Source organism: Triticum aestivum, chromosome 7D (genome assembly GCF_018294505.1).
Source record: "Triticum aestivum cultivar Chinese Spring chromosome 7D, IWGSC CS RefSeq v2.1, whole genome shotgun sequence".
NCBI lineage: Eukaryota > Viridiplantae > Streptophyta > Magnoliopsida > Poales > Poaceae > Triticum > Triticum aestivum.
Window position 1 is genome coordinate 335,490,307 of NC_057814.1, and position 8,810 is coordinate 335,499,116.

The window sequence follows — 8,810 nt, forward strand, 5'->3', positions numbered from 1 at the left end:
CACTCCAAAGTGTCTTCATAGGCGCCGATCTTGAAAGAGACTTGTACTCTCTGCTCGACTTGTATGGTGCCGGTGTCGCTTAGCCATTGAACCTTGTAGGGGTGCGGGTGCTTCATCTTGACCAATTGGAGTTTGGAGCATAGTTCTTCACTTGCCAAGTTATGGCAACTCCCTCCATCGATGATGACCTTGACGGACCGTCCATTGATGCCGGCCTTTGTGTGGAAGATATGGCATCTTTGATCTTCGTCTTGTTGATGTTGAAGAGTCAAGACCTTGGAGACAACAAGAGCGGGACTTGAGTCTTCGTCACAAAAGATGTGATCATCTTCTTCTTCATTGTTCACTTGTCGGTGCATGGCCACTTGCTCAAGAGCTTCCATTTCTCCTTCACTCATGGAGTCGTAGGTGCCGTCGTCGTTGAGGATCATGGTGCGCTTGTTTGTGCACTCGAAGGACTTGTGGCCTCGGCCTCCGCATGTGAAACATTTGATGGAACTTGTCTTGATGGTCTCATCGGTTGGAGTAGATGATGATGAAGCTTTCGGCTTGAAGTTGCTTGTAGTAGGAGGACGACTTGAGCTTGTCGAAGCTTTCTTGTAACTTGACTTGTCGCCATTGCTCGTGGTGGGAGTCGTCGAAGCTTGATTGTTGGAGAGGCCATAGGACTTGGATGAGAACTTGGCATACTTGAAGTCGTCTTGTACTTGCCGTTCCGCTTTGGTAGCTTGATGCACTAGCTCGATGAGGTTCGAGTATGGTTGGAAGTCGGCAATCTTCTTGATAGGGTGATTGAGTCCATTCAAGAAACGTGCCATAGTTTGCTCATCATCTTCTTTGACATTGGCTCGTATCATGGCAATCTCCATTTCCTTGTAGTACTCTTCAACGCTCTTGGTTCCTTGCTTGAGTTGTTGGAGTTTCTTGAAGAGGTCGCGGTTGTAGTAGTTTGGCACGAATCGTGCTCTCATGACATCCTTCATTTGTGCCCAAGTGGTGATGGGTGGTTCACCTCTTGCCGCATGGCGCTCAATGACTTGTTCCCACCAAATGAGGACGTAGTCTTGGAATTCGAGGGATACCATTGCGATCTTCTTCTCTTCTTCGTAGTTGTGCAAGCGGAAGATTTTGTCAACCTTCAATGCCCATGATATGTACTCTTCGGGGTCATTGCTTCCGGTAAACTTGGGCATGGTGAACTTTAGCTTGCCATATCGTTGCTCTTCATTGTGTTGGGGTCGGGGATGATGACGCCCATGTCGGTGAGGATTGGCAATCTCATGTCGCTCTTGGCGAGGAGGGTTGTCTTCCTCATGTTGATCTTGGTGAGGAGGGTTGTCTTCCTCATGATGCTCTTGGCGAGGAGGGGGTCCATTGTCTTCTTGCTCTCGATGGACTTGACGTTCTTGTCTCGCTTGAGGAGAAACTTGTCTATCTTGACGAGGAGCTTGTCGATCTTGACGAGGGGCTTGACGATGCACACGTGCTTGGTAAATCCTTTCTTGAGCTTCGTCGCGAAGTGCTTCTTGATGTAGTCGAGCTTGTCGGCCTCGATTGGCTACGGCACGACTTGAGTCTTGAAGAGCACGTTGTGCCTCAAGTGCTTGAGCTTCACGTAGTTGTCCTTCTTGACGTTGCGCCTCGGCGTCTTGTGCATCTTGATGTTGTCGCGCTCGCTCCTCTTGTTCTTGTTGTCGTTGGCGTTGCCGTTCTTGTGCTTGTGCGAAAGCAGCTTGGTTGTGACGATGTCGATGCTCTTGAGAGTCGGTGTCGTGTAGAGGATTGCGGTTAGCTTGACGGTCTTGACGCGCGGCACGACGAAGAGTGTTCGATGTCGGTGTTGAACCGGAGATGGTGTCGTCGTAGTGTCGACTTGAGCGGCTCTGTCTTGACGAGGACGAAGTTGTAGAAGAGCGGACCATCATGGTTCGGATATCTTCTTTGAGGGAACTCATGGATGTGTCGAAGTAGTCTCTTGTACGTTGCTCAGATTGTCGTAGATCGGTGGCGAGGTTGTCGATGCGATCGCCCAAAGCAAGTTGTTCTTGATGCAAAGCTCGGTGTGCACCAAATAGTTGAGTCTTGGTGACGTAGGATGACATGTCGTCGTCTTGCTCCAAGAAGAGTGGATTGGTAGAAGTACTTGGCCTATCCATCATTCCAAACAAAGATATGTGAGTGGGAGAAAGAGAAGAACCAATACCAAATGTACCTTGACCGATGTTGAAAATGGATCAAAGATCACTCCAATGTGTAGCAAGGGAATAGCACAATTGGTACCGTTTCTTGTCGGTTCTCACACCTACACAAGTAAAAGCTTATGGTGGAGCTTGGTTAGGATGGTGGCACAAAATTTGATGCAATTGTAAGTGAGACTCAATAATGTTGGAAAAGATTCACAAATTTGCAAATGCAACAAGTAGACCAATAGCAAGATATGGACACGGAAACACACACGCAAATAGATAAGTGGGGTTGGGCAACCAAGGGTGAGCCAAAATGTGGAATCCACCAAGATGCTCTTGTTGCAACACTAGAGAGACGCTAGCACGATTGCACAATAGGCGGATACAAACTTGTGCACAACCTACTAAGAAAAAATGCAACGACTTCTATCCCAAGTATGCTATATGTATGATGTTTCTATGCTTTGATCCAAGATGATTGAGTATGACAATCTTAATGTTGTATGATGCTATGGTTCTTACTTATAAGCTCTTTGCTTATCTTCCCTTTTGCTTAAAAGCTAGTTTGGCTCTTTGTTGTTTGAGCTCTTTTCTCATGCAATGCTTCACGAACCAAGATAGCAATTATGTATGCAAAGACAGCTTTTGTGACACAAGAGATGATACCAAGATATGCAACTCAATGATGGTATGTATGCTATATGAAGTATGAACACTAATGTGCACAAGTCATGTTGCCGGCAATACTCAAAGGCTAGTCTCGATGGGTAAGCTACGCAAAAGTAAGGCCATGGGTTTATCAATGCAAATGCAAGAGAGTATGATGATATCGCTATACCAAGATGATATGAAGGTGAAGGTGATACCAATGTAGCCGTTCGTAGTAGTCCTTGGCGAAGATGAGCGGTGGTGATGTTGTTGCCGAACCGTACCTAGATAGCCGAAACACAATAGGACACGGAAACCACAACTCAAATTCTGAAAACAAAACGGGTCAAAATTGTCGGAGTTGGTAACGGGAAAGGCTATGGTGGTGCTATGCGGAAGTGGTGGTGGTATGCGGAAGTGTATGTGGGCACCGGGACAAAATTTGGTTAGAGTTAGGCGGAAAACGGAGTGGAGGATGGAAGTGATGTTGCCAGGGGCCGGATGTCCGGGCTGATGGCCGGATGTCCGGGCTGGTCGGGCCGGATGTCCGGGCTCGGGATCCGAAGAACACCGCGTGGAGAGGTCAAATCCGGGGCAAAAATTCGGAGGAATTTGTGGATGGAAATTGGGGAAAATACGGGGAAAAGCTAGATCTACCTGCAACACACGAATCCGCAGATCAAATCCAACAAAACTTCATCACACCAACAAATCACAAAAAAAAATTGGGGCTATTTTTGTGGGGCAATTTTCGGGTTAGGATGAAAAACAACAAAATCAAGCTAGAAAACAAAGAGAGGGGGCTCCGAAATCGTGATCAACGTGGCTCATGATACCAAGATGATGTAGGGTGGAACCCTAGATGGCCGATCTTTCACGAAAGGAGCGGATCCCAACTAAGAACATGAAGAACACGAGGGGAAACACGAGGGGAAGACACGAGATAATCACTCAAACCAACAAGAATAATCACACATGTGCTAGATCCTCGAAACACAAAGAGAGATACACAATCCACGATCAACAAAGGACGATACAAAGGGTAACCGGTTCTTCTCCGTGAGGATGTCTTGATGGGGGCCACCCAAGACGGGGTCTTGAATCCAACGTGGATCGTCTCCGAAGAGGGGCCGCAGTCTCTCTCGAGGAGGAGATCCGTATGGATGAGCAATGCTCTATCTCACATATGAGCTAAACCAATGCTAACCCTAGAAAGATGGAGGAGAAAGAGTATATATAGTCTAGGGAGTCGAAGGGGTACACGGGCCTCGGCCCTTACTGTGCGCAGACAGGGGTGGCCGGATGTCCGGGCGACGGGCCGGATGTCCGGGGCTTCAGGAGAGGCCGGATGTCCGGGCTGGGGGCCGGATTTCCGGGCTGGAGGGCAAAACTTCTGGATGTTCTGTAGCGTGGCGCCGGATGTCCGGGCTGGACGCCGGATGTCCGGGCCCTGTAGGCTTGGGCGTCTGGGCTGCTGCTGTTGTGGATGCTCCAGGGGCCGGATGTCCGGGGTCATGGCCGGATGTCCAGGGCCTAGAAGGTGAACTTACCCGTTTCCGTTGGTTCTCTTCATCCGTGAACTTGGCGGCTTGTCCGTCTTCATGTGCATCCTCGGGAGGCTCCTCTTGACACCTAATCATGCATAGCATATCGGACTTAGGTAGTAGCCATGTCTCGAGTGGATCATATGTGATATCACTAAGGAAGTCACCTCGTTCTCGAGAGCTCTAGCTCGTGCTCGTGTCATAGGTCCTCTTGGCTCTTGATGAGACGATGGTAGGTCTATGAGATGACCGTAGGATGCTCCGCATCATACTTTGCATCCAAATGCACCCTAATCGTGTGCTTTGTTAGGAATTAATTAGTAGATTAATTAGCACTGCTTTGTTAGGGATTAATTAGTAGATTAATGAGCACATGTTAATTAATGAACAGTCATTAGCAAAGGGGTGTGTTTAACCCCTAACAGTCATGTCCCTTCTTTTTTTCTATTGCCAACAGACACCTTGTTAGGAATTAATTAGTAGATTAATTAGCACATGCGAATTAATGAATAATCATTAGCAAAGGGGTGTGTTCAACCCTAACAGTCATGTCCCTTCTCTCTTTTTATTGCCAACAGACACCTGTTCTGGAGGATGCTTCTGAACAGACACCTCTTCTTCTCATCTCTTCCAGATGTATATATATATATTTGAGAATTAATGGAAACCAGGACTGATTGTCTTTTCGCTTTCAATTTCGTTTTACTCTAACACGTTATCAGCATGCTCTCTGGCTGAGCGTTTTCACGGCCAGACTCGGCGACGGCGGCCACCACGCAGCGTGACGATGCCCTCCGGCCATGTGTGGCCAAGGAAGTCCAGCGCTCCAGCGCTAGCAAAGGCAACGCACACCTCGACGGCTGAGCGGGACGGCAACTGCGGCCTTAGCCCGGTTCTCAAGGCCCTTGGCCACGACGCTTTTCTCACGGCACCCGGCGCGGCAGCCGCTGGCCGGATCAAGCGCGTCGTCCGTGGCCTTTGGCCTGGATTCACGCGGTGGACACGGATCAGGAGGGGGATGTCGGTTCCCTCCAACCCCGCTGGCGCACCCCCTCCGTCATGACTGTCCTTTGTGGACCTCGACGGCTGCCTGTCTGTCGAAAGCAAGAAGGCCAGAAAAGACGGCGCTTCGTTGCGAAGACGACGACATTGTTCCGCTGGACGGCGAAGCCACGCATCTACCAAAGAATCGCATCTACCAAGAAACTACCACGGGTTGTACTGCTTGCGCTGTCCACTAGAAGAAATATGATCCCCCGCTGATGCGATCAAAACTTCATGCATTGATTGTTCGTTCTTGCTTAGATTAAATATATATACTAATTACAATACTTGTGTCTGCATGCATCAATTTGCAACAAGGAAATTTGGCTAGAAGCAAGAACTGGAGGACGTTCTTCACCGAAGTAGCAGACCGTGGCTCTCGCACATACCGTCGACGGCGGACCACCGACGAGGCGACGACTCCTCTGCACAGCAAGGCAAGCCCACACCCAGCATTGCTACGGCGAACTACGGCATCTCCATCCTCGCCAGGACCGGCGGCGGTGGCCAGCCCCGCACGAACCTCCGCAACGCTCGCGTTCGCGCTTGCGGCGGCATTGGCCATGCCGGCGGCGTCGCACGGCTTGCATCCTTCCGGTGCGCCAGCACCCGCGACCGTGGCCTCCTGACGTGGTACTGCTCCCTGAGCCGCGCTTGGTCTTCACGACCAGCGGCTGGGTGACGCACGCCGCCCGTCACCGGCGCGGCTTCCCGGCGGCCGTCGACCCGAGGCGGCGGTACGATACGACACAGGCGCGATACTGCTGCCGCAGCGGCCGGCTCAGGAGACCACGACCCAGTGCGGCGTGGCGGCCATATCGACGGCCACCTCTCCGTGCGGTAGGGCCCTGTAGCGCGGTTCCATGCGGCGTGGCCCGTCGAAGGCGCAGCGTGCGGCGCTCTGTGCCACCGTGCGGTAACCGCAAAGCAATGGGGACAAGGAAACTTATCTTTTCCCCGTTTTGCATCATGATCCCTGTATTTCAAGAAATTAGCAAAGCATGCTAGAACGGGTCACAATCTGACAGTACTATTGATTTAGTATCCATCGTGATTAGGACCCTGTACCAGTATTTACTTTTCAATACTGTTTCTGTTGAGTTGTATACTCCAGAATAAAGTCGTGATGTAAATAAATTTCCATGTTCACAACATGTTGATATTATTTACCTCTGATTTGCAATGAGATTTTCTTGCAAATAAATATCAGTTCATCTTAATTAAGCCTTAGGCTTAATACGAGTAAAGAATTGATATGCAAAATTCAAAGTGGTTTCTTCAAATTGATGTTTTGGATCACGAGCTAGTGTATAGATCTACTGCATTGCAGATTATCTACCTTTATTGTTTAAGCCTACATTTTGTCATTTTTGACATTATGATTGCCAAAGTGCTCTCCCATACATTTTTATTAAGTCATGAACATAAGGCATTTGAAGTATGAGTATCTACGGATTTCATCGGATTATACTCCTTTAAAGCTGCTAGATCTACTCCCAATTTTTCCTTTGGAGATTATCTACAAAGTGTCATGCTTAACAATTTGAAGTTCACACTAATGATTTCAAGCCAACTTCTTGAAATTTTCATTAATTTTGCAAAGTTCATTACAACATCAACCATGATGGTCCTTAATTTATCATCTGCAAATTAATTATCTCTGGTTTACCCATAAGTAACCGATGGCTAAAGAATTTGAGGCATTCGCCCTTAATGGCCACAACTACGCTATGTGGGTCATGGACATCAAGATCCGTCTTGTCCCGTGGGATAGCGCGAGCAATCCCAAGATGCCAAGGATCCCAAGGAAAAAGGTTTGAATCCAACTTCAACCTTCACCCACACATTGCAAATGGAACTGGTTGTTCGCACGATGTTCCACTCGGACCGAGCAACACCATGACTCTCCATCAGCTAGAGGACCTTGCTCACATGGAGAACATGTTGGTTGAGTATACCTACATCGATATGTTTGGAGACTTCAGTTAGTCTCTCAATCTCCTTAGTGATCTATTTATCTATGTCCATTTCTGATGTTGTAATAAGAACATAAGTATTGTTGTCATCATATATTTGTATCAGCACTTTGGTACAATACATTTGTATGTATTCTATATATATCTGACAATGATTTTCATATTGAGAATCTTCAATTATATATATATAGATTTCTATGGGGGTCAATCCGATGAAAGATAATATGTGTGTTGTGGACTTATGCACCACCAACTCTATACTCAGGGAAGTGAAATGTTTCCATTCTCGTTGAGTGAAAAGGAGATATTTTAAAATTGTTAGACATGATGATATTATTGGCTCAACGTGTATCATATTTACTATCCCTATGGGTAATCAAGCAGAATCAGGGATGCTTTATCGTGTCCGGGTCAACTCGTATCCTACTAAACTATAGAGATATCTGTCAAAATAGTTTCCATAGCGAAACTTATGATGGCAATAAAGAGGAATATCTTCTCTTTACCACATGCAACGAATATGGCAAACACATTATCTATGTATCATCATGATTGCACTACACATACTACAAAAACCGTAGCACGTGTTGCATACAAGATTGTTTTCCAGAATGTCTTTTGCATGACAAACTTGGCATACTCGCCTTGGTCATCGGGACACTGGGTTGAAACAGAAAGTATCATCGATTCCATTGTTTTATGACTATTATGATGCTAAATTCTAGTAATATTTGGATTTTATGTGCACTATATGTGATGCAGGGGAGCTAATTTTAAGGCTCGCGCACCTTAAAGTCTACGCCGAACCACTCAAACTCCTTGAACACATCAAGTCGAGGTAAGTGGCTCTTCCTAACCATTGACTAGACTATTCAGGTATTCCATGGTTCTAAAAGACACATCTATACGATGGTCTCAAGTGTGCTTTATCCACATGAAACCATTGGGTCATTATCCCGAACATCAATTACAATCAAAATTGAATGGACAACGTTGTAGAATTCTCCTTGCGTGCCTTCACTATGGCCCTAGGATTGAAGTTTAGCACTTTGTCCTATATGTCTAGACTCAAACTGGTTTAGTAGAATCCTTTATCCAAAGAATTAAGCTCATTCCATGATCTTAACCTCATAATTGCAACTTACCAACTTTACGTTGGAGTCATGCACTTTTACACGCTCATGACCATACTGCATAATGTTATTCCCCTCTATCTTTGATACGTGGAAACCTACCAAGTATTTCCCATCTGCGGTAATTCGGTTGCATACCGGTATCACCACCCCGACATACATCATTGGCCCCTCAACATATATTTGGGATCTATGTGAGGAATAACTGTATAACCGTCAATACCTCAAGCCCCTCACATGGGTAGTTATTCAAGGTCAGTATGTTGATTCAATGAGAAA